This window comes from Neophocaena asiaeorientalis, unplaced genomic scaffold (assembly GCF_003031525.2).
Source record: "Neophocaena asiaeorientalis asiaeorientalis breed wild unplaced genomic scaffold, Neophocaena_asiaeorientalis_V1.1 scaffold125, whole genome shotgun sequence".
NCBI classification, from domain to species: domain Eukaryota; kingdom Metazoa; phylum Chordata; class Mammalia; order Artiodactyla; family Phocoenidae; genus Neophocaena; species Neophocaena asiaeorientalis.
Window position 1 is genome coordinate 1,482,183 of NW_020174425.1, and position 17,874 is coordinate 1,500,056.

The following is a 17,874-nucleotide window of genomic DNA, read 5'->3' on the forward strand; positions in this document are numbered from 1 at the left end:
ATACTCTGAAAAGTATTCAGAATTTTTGATTTGGAAGAGTGAAACTGAGGAAATAATAGTACTTAATGTATATATATACATCTGTTATCTTCAAGTTCATCGCAGCAGTTACAAAGAGATATAATGGCAACAAGTATATAACCTTGTTGCCATATATGGCAACAAGCTAAGAAAATGGATAAACATGGTACTTTTATGAAATGAATGCTGAAGTACCATTTATGTTTATAATAAAGGAAGATGCTTATGTTGTTTTTTTAACGCAGAAAAAATGTAAGAAAATATTCAAACATTAAAAGATTTTTCACATTCATTTGTGTTTTCCTTTGTTTTGTTTTTTGTATTAAAGCTGGTTTCACTTGTGTAGTGGGGGAAACAGTTTTTAAATAGGAAGTTCCCTAATGATAAAGGCTCTAAAGTTTTCTCTTGTTAAAATGATGGTCCCATGGACCAGAAGGCGTCTTGATCTTTTGTTGGGAATTGTTGCCTACTTATAGCAGAAGGATACGTTAAAACAAACATATTCAGGTACACTTCGGTACTGATTTCATGTCTTCAGTATTAAGGGTTGATTTGGGACATTCTTTTAAACTTTCAGGAAAAACGTGGAAACTCTTCTGATGATGGTAAGAATCAAATAAAATACAGGAAGTAACTTTGCAAATACAAGGTGCTTCTTATTCTGGATATCCTCAGCTTAGAGAAATCAATGATTTGTTATTGGAGAAGGAGCTTCTGTGCAGAGGGAACAGCCAGTACTAAGGTCCTGAGGTGAGAGCCCACTTGATATTTTGGAAGCCAGTGTGGCTGGTGCACAGTGAACTGGTGTGGGAATCCAGATAATGTAGGATCATTGGAGGGTTTAGGTGGAAGAGTGACAATTTTAGAGGGACAAAGTCTGAAAGCGTGGAGACCAATTAGTCCATGGCAGTAACCTAGGCAAAAAATAGCGATGACTTGCACCAAAGCTATAGGACTGAACGAATTCTGGATATACTTTGAAGCTGTCAGGATTCGATATGTGTTGTACGAAAGGGAGAAGTAAGGGGTGATTTTTGGCTGGAACAACTGGAAAGGTGAAGTTCTTTTGACCACAGTGACAGGTGAGGAAGACAGAATGAGTATGGCAAGGAAGTTGATAGCACCTTTAATCCATGGATCAAAGAAAAACAAGTAAAAATTTTTTTAATTTCCTAACTGATAATAAAAACACAACTTATCAAAATAGGTGCAGCAAAGCAACCAATTCAAGGTTTATATTAGAAAGAGAAGGTTAATACTGGTTACAAGTTTAGGTAAATGGAGTGCCCCTTTATTTGCTTTACTCTTTTATTAACAGAGTTTTTGGTAAAACGTCCTTTTCAAACCTGTTGTATATCCACTGTAAAAAGCCTTCATATTTCAGAATGCTCAAGAGTTGTTCTTTAGTTTTTTACTTCTAGAGATAACTTTCTAAGAGACTTCTAATGCTAATGTAGGGGAGAGAACATACCTCCAAATCTTTGTCACACCTACATGGGCATCATTAAGCATTTTTGGTTGATCTCTAATTTCATTTTGACACAGAGACACTTCAGCAAACACAGGGAGGTCCTTAACTTCCTGAAAGTGGAGAATTTTTATGAGGCAGATTGGCTTGCTTTCAGTGTCTCATTTTTAATTTGTAGTTACAGATGTTATAGGACAAGTGTGTTTCGGGCTCTGCAGGGATGTAAATGATTTAGTGAGGATAACCATCATGGGATCTGGAGCCAAAAGTGAGAAGCCCAGCCTTAGCCATTTACAGGTTATGTAAACTTACAAGATCATTTGAATAACATGAAATAATGTATGTGAAAGCACACTGCAAATTCTCAAATAGGATATCAGTGTAATTAGTAATATATATACATACACATATATATATTCCTCTGAAGCAGTTCTGTTCTCCCTCTTCTCTGTTCATACTCATTGCTAAAGAAAAATGTCCCTGAGAGATTTATCTTACTCATTTGTATTTAAGTTTTTTTTCTGCAGAGAATGCAAAGTCACAGTTGTTGCTTCCTAATATTAGCAGTCTTTAAAGTGTGTTCTGACGTTTATTTTTGCTTTTCTGTCCTTATGAGTTTTCTAGGCAATCTCGCCTCTCTCAGAGGTGCAGAATTGAGAATTCGCTATTTAAAGGTTAATCTTCTCAAGCACAGTTCATGTGGCTAATTTTTATTTAGTGAGGTGTCTCAAGAACTCATCACCAGTCACAAATACAGCCCTATGAAATTCTAATTCTGTGAGTTCCTTTGAAGGGTAGTGAATTTCAGTATCACTTCTTCTAGCCTAACTGATCTCCCTGACTGACTCAACACAGCAGCCAGATTGATCCTGCTACAATGTAAATTAGGTCATGTTACTCCTTTGCTCATAACTGCCCCCTCCCCATCTCAGATTAGAGGCCCATGTATTTACAGCCTAAACTCTATAGAATCTGGCTCCCTGGCCATCACCTGCAGCTCTTGTGACCTCTCTAACCTTATCTCCTATTACTGTGCCACTTATTCTGTGCTTCAGCCACACTAGACTCCTTGCTGTTCCTCAAACCCACAAGGCAGGTTCTCCTGAGGAGGGACTTGCTGTTCCCTCCTTCTGGAATGCTCTTTCTCCCATGCCCAAATGGCCTACTCCCTCATCTCCACTTTTTTTTATTAGATTAGTATTTCTTTATTTGTGGAATTTCTCCCAAAGTGAGGCCAATTATATTGTCATTCCTAAAAACAAGCTACAGGTTTTATAATATGTATGCAATATAAATAAAATTCCCTTCTCTGAGCAGACTCATCAGCTTCTCAGTGGGTATTGAACTTGTTTCTGAAGAGTACATGCACTAATTTCATCTGGAAATTGTTATTCCATGATTTCTATTGATTATTTGTCTTCTAACATTGAAGTCCACCATCTCCTCTATATATAACAAAATCTAGGCCCTCTGATTTCCTCCTATTGAAAACCTTCTGTCCCAACTTTTTTTTTTTTTTGCCCTTTTTTTTTTTAACATCTTTACTGGAGTATAATTGCTTTACAATGGTGTGTTAGTTTCTGCTGTATAACAAAGTGAATCAGCTATACATATACATATATCCCCATATCCCTTCCCTGTTGCGTCTCCCTCCCACCCTCCCTATCCCACCCCTCTAGGTGGTCACAAAGCACCGAGCTGATCACCCTGTGCTATGCAGCTGCTTCCCACCAGCTATCTATTTTACATTTGGTAGTGTATATATGTCCATGTGACTCTCTCACTTCGTCCCAGCTTTCCCTTCCCCCTCCCCGTGTCCTCAAGTCCATTCTGTAGTCTGCGTCTTTACTACTGTCCTGCCCCTAGTTTTTTCATAACCAATTTTTTTTGATTCCATATATATGTGTTAGCATACGGTATTTGTTTTTCTCTTTCTGACTTACTTCACTCTGTATGACAGACTCTAGGTCCATCCACCTCACTACAAATAACTCCGTTTCGTTTCTTGAGTAATATTCCATTGTATATATGTGCCACATCTTCTTTATCCATTCATCTGTCGATGGACACTTAGGTTGCTTCCATGACCTGTTGTAAGTATAGCTGCAATGAACATTGCGGTACATGTCTCTTTTTGAATTATGGTTTTCTCAGGGTATATGCCCAGTAGTGGGATTGCTGGGTCATATGGTAGTTCTATTTTTAGTTTTTTAAGGAACGTCCATACTGCTCTCCATAGTGGCTGTATCAAATTACATTCCCACCAACAGTGTAGGAGGGTTCCCTTTTCTCCACACCCTCTCCAGCATTTATTGTTTGTAGATTTTTTGATGATGGCCATTCTGACTGGTGTGAGGTGATACCTCATTGTAGTTTTGATTTGCATTTCTCTAATGATTAGTGATGTTGAGCATCCTTTCATGTGTTTGTTGGCAGTCTGTATATCTTTGGAGAAATGTCTATTTAGGTCTTCTGCCCATTTTTGGATTGGGTTGTTTGTTTTTTTGATATTGAGCTGCATGAGCTGCTTGCATACTTTGAAGATATTTATCCAAAAGAATTGAAAGATACTAGCACGCCTGTATTCATTGCAGCACTATTCAAGATGTGGAAACAACCTGAAATTCGATCAACAGATGAATGGATAAAGAAAATGTGGTCAATACATAACAATAACATACTATCCAGTCTTTAAAAAGAAGGAAATTCTGCAATATGCAACAACATGGTTGAAGCCAGTTACAGAATGACAAATATGGCATGATTTCACTTATATGAAGTATCTAAAATAGGCAAATTTGTTGAATCAAAGAGTGGAATGATGGTTGCCAGCAGCTGGGGGAGGGAGAAATGGGGGGTTACTAATCAAAGGGCACAAAGTTCCAGTCAAGCAAGATGAATGAGCTCTAGGGGATTTCCCTGGCGGTCCAATGCTTAAGACTCTGCCCTTCCAATGTAAGGGGGCGGGTTCAATCCCTAGTTGGGGAACTAAGATCACACATGCCTCATGGCCAAGAAAAAAAAAAAGAATGAGCTCCAGAGGTCTGCTGTACAACATTGTACCTATGTACATTAACAAAAATGTACACTTAAAAAATGTGTTAAAGGGTAGGTTTCACGCTAAAGTGTTCTTATCACAATAAAAAAAAAAGCTTAAAAGAAACAGGTCTGTTTGTTATAAAATTAAGAATGTATACAACATCCACTTTCCAAATTTCTCTAAACTTTATGTCTTTCTGACCTTTCTGATGTCATGTAAATTCTTGTCTGCTCCTCCTGTCCTCAATGAACTGGGAAAAGATCCACCCACTCCTATACAAAATTCCTTCTTACTAATGAAGAGAATATTCTGTCACCCTCACCCTTCTCTTGTGCAAAGGGGCTGTCTCTTGGCCTTTGCACTTTCCTTCAAAGACCTGATTTCCTCCCTCTTGATCAATTTCACTTCGCCAGCAAAGTGTTCTTTTACATGTGGGAATGATGTCACCCAATTCAAGAGCATTTTAACACAAATGTGGGGTCAGATATACTCACCCACTGATTCTTTGCTTATAATTAGTAGCTTTTGTTAAAAGGTTTGGCCTTCAGCAGCGTTATCTCATTAGGCAAGTGTAAAATGTTCCATAGCTGGTGCTATTGAGAAGTGGGAGGTTAGAGGAAGTCCACATAGTCACATGCTGCCCGTGGAGCACAGCAGAATCAGGAACAGAACCTAATGGTGTGCCTTTTGTTTGGCTGCCCTCTCAGACCGTGCACTTGTACAGAAAACCATCATCATCCTTCCCACGTACCTACTGTATACCTACATACCGTGGCTTCCACAGAACTGATGATTGTTTCCTGGCTCCAGAGAAGGAAAGAGAGAAAGAGGATGCATTTGAAGGGAATTGACTAGATGAAGAAATCTATACCCATATGAGTGAAGTGATTCTTACAGAGCTGATTAGTGAAAGGCTGCACATAGGAACAGGTCTCCTGATTTTATGCCCTACTCTCCACTCCTTTGTCTCTGAGAGAAGACAACTATGTGACTTAGGGTACTAATAATATTCTCCTCTCTCTTGTTTTCCTCATTTTGCCGTTTCTACAGGGCAGATTGTCACTCTATCACTAGGCTTCTGACAAATTCTTATGACAGGCTTTAACCTTAAATTGCGCCATCTAGCGATGTGAAAAGAAATCTCATGCCAGACACCAAATCATTTTTGACATGTACAGAATATTTTATTCAATAACAGAATATACATTTTTCTCAAAATTACATGCAACATTCACCAAAATATACCACATTCCAGGCCATTAAAACACGTCCTTTTTTTAGATTCTGCATATAAGCCATATCATACGATACTTCTCTTTCTCTGTCTGACTTATTTCATTCAGTATGCTAATCTCTAGGTTCATCCATGTTGCTGCAAATGGCATTATTTCATTCTTTTTAATGGCTGAGTAATATTCCATTGTATATATATACCACATCTTCTTTATCCATTCGTCTGTCTATAGACATTTAGGTTGCTTCCATGTCTTGGCTATTGGCTTGCTGCAGTAAACGGTGGGGTGCATGTATCCTTTCGGACCATGTTTTTCTCCAGATATAGACCCAGGAGTGGGATTGCAGGATCATATGGTAGCTCAATTTTTAGTTTGTTAAGGAACCTCCATACTATTCTCCATAGTGGCTGCACCAGTTTACATTCCCACCAACAGTGCAGGAGGGTAGTCAGCCTTACATTTTAAATAAAAAGGAGATAGGTTACTTCTAATGTCAACTTCCTGCAACATTAAAATGTATCCATTTTATATGTGATTTTATCATATACAAGTGTACTTTTTGCAGTTATTGACTCAAAATACAACTACAAAATTTAAATAAGACATTATTTATGAAAATTGTCAGCAGCATTGTAACATATGATACACAGCAGCACATGATATTTTATTTTTTTATAAATATTTATTTATTTTTAATTTTTGGCTGCGTTGGGTCTTCATTGCTGTGCATGGGCTTTCTCTAGTTGTGGCGAGCGGGGGCTACTCTTCGTTGCGGTGCGCGGGCTTCTTATTGCGGTGGCTTCTCTTGTTGCGGAGCACAGGCTCTAGGCGAGCGGGCTTCAGTAGCTGTGGTACACGGGCTCAGTAGTTATGGCTCACGGGCTTAGTTGCTCCGCGGCATGTGGGATCTTCCTGGACCAGGGCTCGAACCTGTGTCCCCTGCACTGGCAGGCAGATTCTTAACCACTGTGCCACCAGGTAAGTCCTGATATTTTAAAACATGAATAATACAGAGCGTTTCTTCAGAAAAGCTCAAAGTAATTCCCACCTATTATCTGTTTTTCCATTACAAGAGCCTTGTGAAGTAACAAGGGCATCTGCCATTAGCCTCATTTTACATCTGTCATTAGCCTCATTTTACTGATGCTGTAATTAAGACTTAGGTGATGTCACCATGAACACATAGTAAGAAAAGCCAGTTTAACTTTTCGTGGGAATGTAAATTGGTACTATAGAAAACAGTATGGAGATTCCTTAAAAAAAAAAGTAAAAGTAGAACTATCATAGGATCCAGCAATTCGACTCCTGGGTATTTACTTGAAGAAAACAAAAACACTAATTAAAGAAAAGATATATGCACCCCTATGTTCATTGCAGTATTGTTTACAATAGTCAAGATATGGAAGCAATCTAAGTGCCCCTTAATAGATGAATGGATAAAGAAGATGTGGAATACATATACATATATAATGGAATATATATATATATATTCCATTATATATATATAATGGAATACTACTCAGCCATTTAAAAAAGAACAAAATCTTGCCATTTGCAATAACATGGATGGACCTAGAGGGTATTATGCTAAGTGAGATAAGTCAGACAGAGAAAGACAAATACTGTATGACTTTACTTATACGTGGAATCTAAAAAGCAAAACAAATGAACAGACATAACAAAACAGAAACAGACTCACAGATACAGAGAACAAACTAGTGGTTGCCAGAGCAGGGATGGGAGGAGGGGTGAAATAGTTGAAGGGGATTAAGAGGTACAAACTACCAGTTATAAAATAAACAAGTAACAGGGATGTAATGTACAGCACAAGTAATATAGACAATATTTTTAATAACTTTCTATGGTGTGTAATCTATAAAAATATCAAATCACTGTGTTATACACCTAAAACAAATACAGTATTGTTAAGTCAACTATACTTCAATTTTAAAAATTTATAGTTTTCAGAGAAAAAAAAGCCAGCTTAGAATTTAATTCTTCTGACTTTATTCTAGTGCTTTTTCCAAAAATTAATTGTTTCTGTAAAATATACCTTTGAATAGAATATATATATATATATATAACTGAATCACTTTGCTGTACACTTTAAACTAACACAACATTGGAAATCAACTATATTTCAATAAAAAAATAAAATATAGCTTTGAAGATTTTCTATTATGATCATCATTCTGAGAAAAATGAAAATGTGATATTTGCAGTAGAGTTACCATAGTTAATTTTAGTTGTAGTAATGAAATATTAGAGGTTTTAACTTAACAGGCATAAATCCCTGTGTTTATTGTAAGAGCAAGCCGAAAATAAAGTTGTACTTCTCTCCTGTCTAAGGTCTAAAAGAAAGCTCCTTAGTTACACAAAAATATATTTCATGGTTTCCAAACACATTTATGATAAAAGGTTTATTATTAGGAGAAGGTAATCAGAGATAAACTTGATCATTTAAATCAAGATAATCGTAAAGGATAGGTTTGACAAGAAATATTATGATGTTGCCGTTACGAGTTAAACATGAAGAGCTCTGATCCTCCTCAGATTCAGAGCGGTAGTCTAACCAAGTCCAATGTAATGGAGATTAAATATGAGTACAGGGCTTCCCTGGTGGCGCAGTGGTTGAGAGTCCGTCTGCCGATGCCAGGGGATACGGGCTCGTGCCCCGGTCTGGGAAGATCCCACATGCCGCGGAACGGCTGGGCCCGTGAGCCATGGCCGCTGAGCCTGCGCGTCCGGAGCCTGTGCTCCGCAACGGGAGAGGCCACAACAGTGAGAGGCCAGCGTACGATTAAAAAAAAAAAAACAAAAAAAACAAAAAAAAAACGAGTACATATCCTGCTCAGCCACATTCCCACTGTGTGACCCTGAGCAAGTCATTCAGCCTGTCCAAACGTCGTTTTCCGTATCTGTCAGGTGAGACCTCTTCCAGCCTTAGTTCTCCTGATTTTCAGGTATTGCTTTCCCTAGCTAAACTCTGGACACAGAACTAGATCATAAATAGATGAGTGTGTTGATTGTAGCTTCCAAAGCCTCCCTTAGGGCATCCGGGCCTTCTAGTTACTGATAGCGTTTACAAATACTTGGCCTGGTGCAAACTCTGTTCATCAAAGCTGGGAAAGCTTTTTACTGTCAGGTCAATGTCATTATGATGGTTGTTCTGAGGGGTATAGGGGGAATTTATGATTTTTCAGTAAAAACATCACATCATTGGTGTTGTCACAGTAAGATGAAATTTTTAAATAGAGAAAAATATGATATAAAATATATAAAAAATAGAAACAAACTTATAAAACTTGAAATTCGGATCCTTAGGTTGAAAAATTGGAACTCCATATATTGTGCTTGTTAGAAATTCTGGAAAGCAAAAATGAGATCTTTTACTTTGAATAGTATAAGTCGAAACCTTGGAAAGGTAAGGGAACTCATGATCAACTTTACTGAGAGCATTTTCATTATGAAAATAGAGCAGTATAAATCTGCCCTTTAGTTTAATGTTTTAATCAGTATGTGACACACAGTTTTACTGTATTTTGTGCCTGTTGATCTTCTAAGAACTTGCTGCTGGCCAGCTTCTTTTGTATGTATTCCTATTCTCCATCCAACTAGAGCAAAAATGTTTTACAAAGAATGAAAATAATATGAAGTTTTCTCGAGTTATGTTAATAGACATACAATTTGACTTGATACTTTCTTAGATTGTCCAGTGAAGTTATAGTTCATTTCTGGGAAATTTCATTTCCCCATCACATCTGTAAGCTTTTCCAAAGGAAGGGAAATTTCAGACATTCTTGGGGTTTGGACCACCATGCCATGGCAAACCAGCACATTGTAGACATTCATTAAATATAGAAGTGAATTTACAAAATATTTGAAGATTTTTTTTTTTCACACCTTACACACTGTTGCTTCTCCTATTCTGTCCAGAAGAGGGCAGTGGGCAACATTCATCTCCAAATTAAAGACTTTCCTATCCCTTCCCCCTTACCCTAACTCTCACTACTGGCCAAAGCCCCCTTATTTCAAGCAATATTTACTATGGTGAAAATTCAATGCTCCAAAAATGTCTGGTTGCTCACAATAACAAAACAGCAATAACAAGATTTGAATTACAATAGGATCCTGGACAGGAAAATAACTGACTGTTATTAAATAATAGACAGTAAACTCATCTTGATAATTTTATAGAAACGTTTATTTTTTCCATGATTTATATGAGTGTAGAAAGTTTCGGGGCAAGATTCATTCTTGCTACATTGATGTCAATTGTAATTACAAAATGCAAACATTAAAGGGGTAATCAAATCACTAGATATTATATTTCACTTAACTTACTTAATGGGCTCATATCTCTTCCAGTTTATTTTAAGGGCAAATAGAAAATACAATTGTACCTTTCTCTGGTCTAAGATCTAAAAAACATCTCTTTAGTTACACAAAAATATATCTCATGCTTTCCAAACATGGTCAGTTTTATTATCAGGAGATGCTAGAGACAAAAATGATCATTTAAATAAATCATTCCCATTTATTGTGGAAAATATTTGAAATGTATCCTAAAACTCATCATGGAGCCAAATTGTGTTAGGTGGGCTTCTTTATGTTGCTGGCATTTGGGTTGTCAGGTCATAGGGGTTTATTGTGAGGATATTCTGGGACACGACAGCTAAGCCTCATAGAAGAACAGAAATTCAGTCTGTCTTGTCGTCTCAGTAGCGGGCATTTATGGTTCCCTACTTCAGTCTTCTGCCATTTTGGTGACTCAACTACTCTCTGGTTATTATGCTCTTGCAGCTACATATTAATATCATTCTATTCTTCTATATCTTCTCTCCATCTCAGTGATTCTGCTGCCTCTTGGTTTCTGCTTACTCTCTTTTCCCCAGGCATTTTTTGTCTTCTGCCCAATCATCCAAACTGTGACTCCCTCTGTGTGTCTCACATTCAAAGTCCCAAAAAGAGTCACTAGCCTGTGCAGCCAATCACTAGCCCTCTGCTGGGTAGAGTTTTCACGCTAAGCCACTTTCAGGCCTATAGCCAAACTATGGACTGACAGTCCGGGTTCTCAAATGCCCATCCTTGTCCATTATCTGTGGCCAAAACAATAGGGTAATGAGACACAAAGCATGGCCATCATAGGGAACCCCTCAGGAAGGGCATTTGGTTATGAAAAACATCCTGAGTTTTCCCCAAATGGGGAAAAGTAACTGGCAAAGACCTTGTTCTTCCTGTCTAGGAAATTAGTAGCAGTAATTTATGAGTCTTACTTCACCTATGAATGCTCTGCTCACTTTATTCATCTTACTGTTCATCTTGATGCTGTTGTTTGTTTTCCTTTGTTCCAGAAGCTAGAAGTCCTGTATAGAATAGTGTAGCAGGCTCCATTTAGCATGCTAACTATAAGGTACTGAAGTAGGGAATTGTCATTGTTATGCATTTTGGAGATAATAATCAAGTAAGCAAACCTTTCGCCAAAAAAAAAAAAAAATACTTCCCCCATGAGGCAGTCCAAGTGAAACTACATTTTTAGTTGAAAGTAAATATTTTAGACCATTAGCAAGAGTGGGGCAGACATTTCTTAGAACAGTAAACTCAGAGGGATGCTTTGGTGGAAGGGAGACAACCAAGTTCTCCTAAGAAAAATGATTTTGTACTACAGTGGATAGTATTAGGTTTTTCTTTTGAATTTCTTATAAAGGAACCAATCATAAAAGTTCTGGTCCTCTAATCCTATGGGGCTTTTGCTTTTGTTTCTCTTTTTCTAAATCTCTTGCAGTCCTTTCTCTTGGCAGTCTGTGTTTTTTCAGAGAATGTTACCAGAGATGACCTGATTTTTTTATGTGAATAGAAAAACTGCCCAGGTGAAGTGAACTTGAACCAGGCCATTCAAGTCAGAGACATCGGCATATCTTAGGATATTGTTTTTCTCTTAAAAACAAGACAAACAGTTTTGTTCCTTATGTTTCTGTATTTTACTTTCTCTCCTTTTTTCCCCCGCTATTTGGCTCCTTTCATTTTCTAAACAATGTACATTTTTAAAAGAAGTACTTTCCCTGAAAATTACCATATTTCACAATTCTGAGTATAAGCCTAAATGGAATGCACCCAGTACGAGGCACAACACGCAGGATTATGTTGACATCATAACTGTGCACAAAATGGAGAGGCTGTTTTCAGTGCTTTGAACGTTTTTTTTTTTTCTTTACCAGGATGAAAATTTAAATCTTAATTTTAAAGTTGCCTCCATTCCCACACCACCCTCCCACCCAACATGCAGACACACATAGACAGACACATACCCCTTCCTTTTACACACAACTTACTTAAAGGGATAGATGAAGAAATGCAGCCCAGATGGCACGAAATAGAGGGAGACTTGGAACATTTTTATTGCTAGGCAATGCTTGCCCTTTGTTGAAATCTCTCACTGATGTGGGGACTGTATTTTGCCATGATGTGTCTTCCTTTTACCGCATCAGGGCTGGGAGCGTGTCATTGCCTCTGCCTAGTGGTCAGCACCACCAGATGATAACATGCCCTGGCCCAGCCTTCCTTCTTCTGGAACATGTGCTCCCCACACACATACTACTGGAGGCCAACTTCCACTCAGCTCAAATCTATCCACGTCAGGCAACTCAAAGATAACCTGCCAGGAATCCCAACAGTGCAGGGTGGGAAGGGGGAGAAGGGGCAGCGTGGCTACCACTAATTTCACCTCCATCACACAGCCAAGCATTGTGACTCTGTCACGAAGATTCCCCAATCCTAAAATATTTAGGTATCTTGCCACTGTTTTATACTAGAATCATTTGTAAATAGAAGATTGAGTATTTAGCCATGATGGTATGGGCCTCTAACCCCACCCAAAAGATTGAAGTGGGAAACTGAGGTCCTCAGAGTCTACGTTGCATTCGGGAGCCAGGCATTCCTTACCTGTGACTCATGCAGGGAGCTGAAGGGTGGGAAGAAGCCAAGTGACAGACTCGGTCATTCATCAGAAGGGTCTGGGCAACCCTGGAGGGTCAGATTCACAACGAACAGGGTGGACTGGAGACCAGGTCAGAGGGCAGTTCTTAGCACAGCGCAGGCAGAGGTGGGTCCCAGGGTTAAGGCACAGTGTGTGCCTAATTCCCAACCCCCTTCCTAGGATTACTGCTTCCTTTCATCCCTCCATCAAGCAATGGAAGCTAATCAGATTAAGTCTAAATAGAACATCTTTCTTTGCTATTACTTACTATTTTTCAAAGGCTAACTCACAATTTAGTGGTAGAGGTCTATTGAATTACTTTACTTTTTCCAACGTATGATATTAAAATAAGTGGGAGCCCTTGGTAAACAGGGATTGAATTCCATAGAACTCACAGCACGGCACCAGACAGCATTCCAGAGAAAGATGGCCTCACAGTTAGCTGAATGTCAGGCCCTTTTCCTTCTTAGTAACATTTTTGAGCAAGGAAGACGGGAGTGAAAAAAATTAAAAGGATAGAAAAACCCTTAATAGTCATAAAATTCTCAGTATTTAAAAATGGTGAATATTAACAGCAAAAGGAACGCACAAAATATTTTGAAAATTCTTACCATTTGGTCCAGAAATATGGCGGAAGAATTATTAAAAATAAGAAAATTGAAAAAAAAAAAAAAAAAAAGAAAATTGTTTAAACAAACATAACCATTTAGGCTTAATTTTCCCCTCTGAGTAAGCAAGAACTGCCTTATGTAAACACCCACGCACTTGCTCCGTTCCCCTTTGTACTTCTGGGAGGGGAGAAAGAAGAAAAACGTAGAAAGTTTTCATTTGTGGACAAGCTTGTGCGCATAACCACAAGATCTGTGGGTTCTGCAGACTGATTAGGTCTAACCCAGAAGACTGCATCAATTACTTAAGGCAGATTCCCGATATGAAAGCAAGGCATCTGCAGGAAAATTACGCTTAAACTTTTATTGTTACTATGTTTGTGTAACATTATTTTTCTTTTAGTCACAGAAAAGTATCTCTTAAGGCTCAATTCTCAGTAAATTCTGCAAGTTATCTCCCCTTACTCATGAACGTCCATCTTCCACTCCTGTTCATGATCCAGTCTTACAAGCAAACTGGCTTTCTCTAGGCATCTTGTCTCCTTAGCACTATTACCAAAGATGTTCCAGAAGGAAGTTTTCAATCTTCCAGATATCTCAGTCCATGAAAATCTACGCTGTCCTAAGTTTCCATTGGAGATTCTTGTTTTTATTCCTATTGCTTAACTTATTTGGAAGAAACTCATGAGAGACTGACTTATGAAACAAATCTAAGTGTGTGGATTGAAAATAGCAATCGCATGGGGAACGTTTCATTAATGTAACTATTTACAATGAAACTCCTTACCGAGAGATGAAAACAGTTGAGGAAATACTCTGGGAAACAAAATCCCCAAGGCTCAAGCAACCTTTATCTGAGCCTAAAGGTTCAGGAACACATGGGGAAGGCCAGCCACACTCAGAGACACATGGAAGGCCAGCCACACCCTTGGTCAGCCCTGCTTGGTGTGACTCTTAGTTTGTGTCAGAAGTAAGATTTTGTCCAGACTTGCCCTGACCTCTCAGTGAGGCTCCAGGGTAATGGTTATGAATCCTGACTGCCCCATAGACTCTCCTGGAACTTTCCCCCCAAAATCCTGATGCCCAGGCCCTAATTTTGACCAATTAAATCACACTCTCTGGGAATAAGACTCAGGCATCAGAACTTTTTTAATGCTCCCCAGGTGATCTTAATGGGCATCCAGTGCCCTAGAGCAGGGGTTTTCAAACTGCGTTCCTTGGTGCTCTAGGGTGATCACTGCAGAGGCAAGGCGGAGTGTGATGACTGCTACCCTCCCGTCCCTCAGTCCAAATTCTTCCAGAGTTACCACTCATTTTGTCTCCTTTAAGTGTTTCAAATAAAATAAAATGTCATTGGAAAAAAAGTGGAAAACATTAGAGAGATGTAATCAAGGATAGTCTCGATTAAAACAAAGCCCACCAGTGGTTGGGATAACTAGCTTATCTCTCGCAGAGGAGGTAGGGAGAGAAGTTTTGTCTCCCAGGTCCTTCACTCCAAAGAAGATGGATATTGATCAAACACTAGTCTGTAACTCTATATTTGTCTGCATATTTCTTTAACCACTTTACTTCCTATAGAGGGTCAGTGAAACTCACTCATAGCCAATTGTTTAAGGGAGCAAGCGTTTTAAAAGCACTAGCCCTCATGTTTCCTCTCATGGCACAAATACCAACAAAACTCCTGGGAGAATCATCTTGATCTGTTGATATCATCAGCAATTATTATTATTGCAGAAGCACATCCTTTTATGTTAAAATGTAGGAATAAAACGTTGTTACAATGCAACCAGTAATCATTTTATAGGTTATGTATCCTGCCAAAGGATGCATATATTGTGAGGTATTTTCTAAAGCAAAATTATTCAATATTCACCTGAGCTGATAACTTTTCTTACTTTATCCTATTCCTTGAAATGATCTAGAGAATGTGATTAGGTGAATTGATTAATTCATTTTTCCCAATTTAATCTCAGTTTTCATTACAATTTAAAACGTTCAAAGATTTTTCTCTGGCATTGGTGCAGCTCTAGGGTCAGGAAATTTGAAACTGTGAAGAGAGAGCTGTTCACACAGACAGACAGAAAGTTGTGCTCTAAAAGGTATAAAACTTAAAGTTTGGGGACTATTCTAAATCTTTTATGAACTTTCCCTTGCTGAAAATTCCTTCTTTATCAATTGTCTTTTTTTTTTTTTTTTTTTCGGTATGTGGGCCTCTCACTGTTGTGGCCTCTCCCGTTGCGGAGCACAGGCTCCGGACGCGCAGGCTCAGCGGCCATGGCTCACGGGCCCAGCCACTCCGTGGCATGTGGGATCTTCCCGGACCGGGGCAAGAACCCGTGTCCCCTGCATCGGCAGGCGGACTCTCAACTACTGCGCCACCAGGGAAGCCCTCAATTGTCATTTTTACCTAAGGAAATAAAATGGGAAGTTGACCTCATCAATATAGAGAACTAGAAGCATAGTTAGAGCATAACTGTCTCAAATATCTAGAAACCCAAGGTGGAAAAGCTGTGCTGAAAGGGAAAGAGGCCAGGGACCCAGACAGAGGCCAAGAAACTTGGAGATAGGCATCAATTCCCAGGAGTATATCAAGAAACCAGCTGACTGGGAATTCATGTGCTACTGGCCTTAAGATTTAGGATGACAGAATAGAAAGAAATTCTGATGTATTAATCCAACACTCTAATATTACAAGTGAAAAAACTTGCTTCAAAAGATTAAATAAGCACTTGAGAATAAACCAACATGAGGCAGCATTTGTGTGATGGAGGTTAGGAATCAGACTAATTCAGGTCCAAATTTAAGCTCTATCTCTTACCTGAGGCTTAAACTTAACTTTTTTGAAATTTAGCATTATTCATAAAAAATGGAAACAATAATCATTCCCAGTATGCTTGTGAAATTTTAAATATAAATCTTATGTAAAGTATCTAGCACATAATAGTTTGTTAATAAATTTTAATTCTGCCTTTCCTCTTCGGTGGAATAGCAAAATTTAGAATATGATCTCTCTTACAGCTGGGCAAGTATTCTTTCTGCATAACTCAATTTTAACAAACTACTGAACTTTGAAAATATTATTTGAAGCAACCTAAAAGCAGATTCAAATATGACATTTTATGTTTGTAATAAGAATCTTCTGAGCTCCCTGGTGGTGCAGTGGTTAAGAATCCACCTGCCATTGCAGGGCACATGGGTTTGAGCCCTGGTCCAGGAAGATCCCCCATGTCATGGAGCAACTAAGCCCATGAGCCACAACTACTGAGTCTGCGCTCTAGACCCTACGAGCCACAACTACTGAGCCCGTGAGCCACAACTACTGAAGCCCACGTGCCTAGACCCACAACAAGAGAAGCCACCACAATGAGAAGCCCACGCACTGCAATGAAGGGTAGCCCCCTGCTCACTGCAGCTAGAGACAGCCCGCACGCAGCAACGAAGACCCAATGCAGCCAAAAATAAATAAATAAATATAATTTTTTTAAGTTAAAAAAAAAAAGAATCTTCCAATCTCCAAAAGCGATTAAACTAACCTAATGTTCTTGACCAAAACCCTACTCCAATAGGTATAAGTACAAAGCCACTGACACTTGCCTTGCCTACAAGTAACCCCAGGCCTCCTTCTGGTGTTACGCTCCATGCTCAAGTCCAGCCTCAGTAGCTCAGCTTGCCCTTCTACCTCTCCTAAAGTCTCATTATGTCCCAGTACACATTTGGGGCTTCATTTAGGTTTAGTCAGAAGCCACTGCTATAAATGATTAGAACTGGAGCCAGATCCTTCCTTGTGTCAGCTCCTCAGGGCAATCTAGGTTCCCCTGGGAACTTTGGGCAATGATGGGATTGGTTGAATACAGGACAACAATCAAGGCAGCAACCACACAAACGAGAAAAGTCTTCATCCTTGCAGCTGCCATATAAAAGGTACATGTACAGATCCACTGCTCCTTGCTATTCATCTCATAGGTGAGGGGCTGCAAGTATTGACTTTATGCTGGTTGCATGAATGGGCAAAGGAGAAGGAGAGGGTAGGAATGGGTTAAACAAGAATCAAGACCACAAGATAACTTAGCTTTTTAAAATTATTATTAAATTAATGACATTCCAATAGGAACATAGCAGTGGCTTAGTTCTGAATCTAAAACCATAAGGTTTCTTAAAAATCATATAGAGCAACAAGGAGAATAATGGGAAACTCACCAACTCCATTTTCTTGAAACAAGAGAAAATATTTCTCCATAATGAAAGAGTATAACTTGTAGCAGGGAAAATTGATCCAAAAGACCTATCTGAAAGCATATTTGGTACTGTTTTTGGACTTTAAAGATGAAGAAAGAATTTTGTGAGAATATAGGTTAAAAACATCGTTAGTAATAAATTAAGACGGCATCAGATGTTTCCTTAACAGAATTCAATGACAAAAGACAGTAGAGTAATACTTAAAATATAGTCAAGTAGAGAAAGTGTGAACCAGCTAAACTGTCCTTCAAGTATAGAATAGGTCAATAACTTGAATATGTAAAAATTCA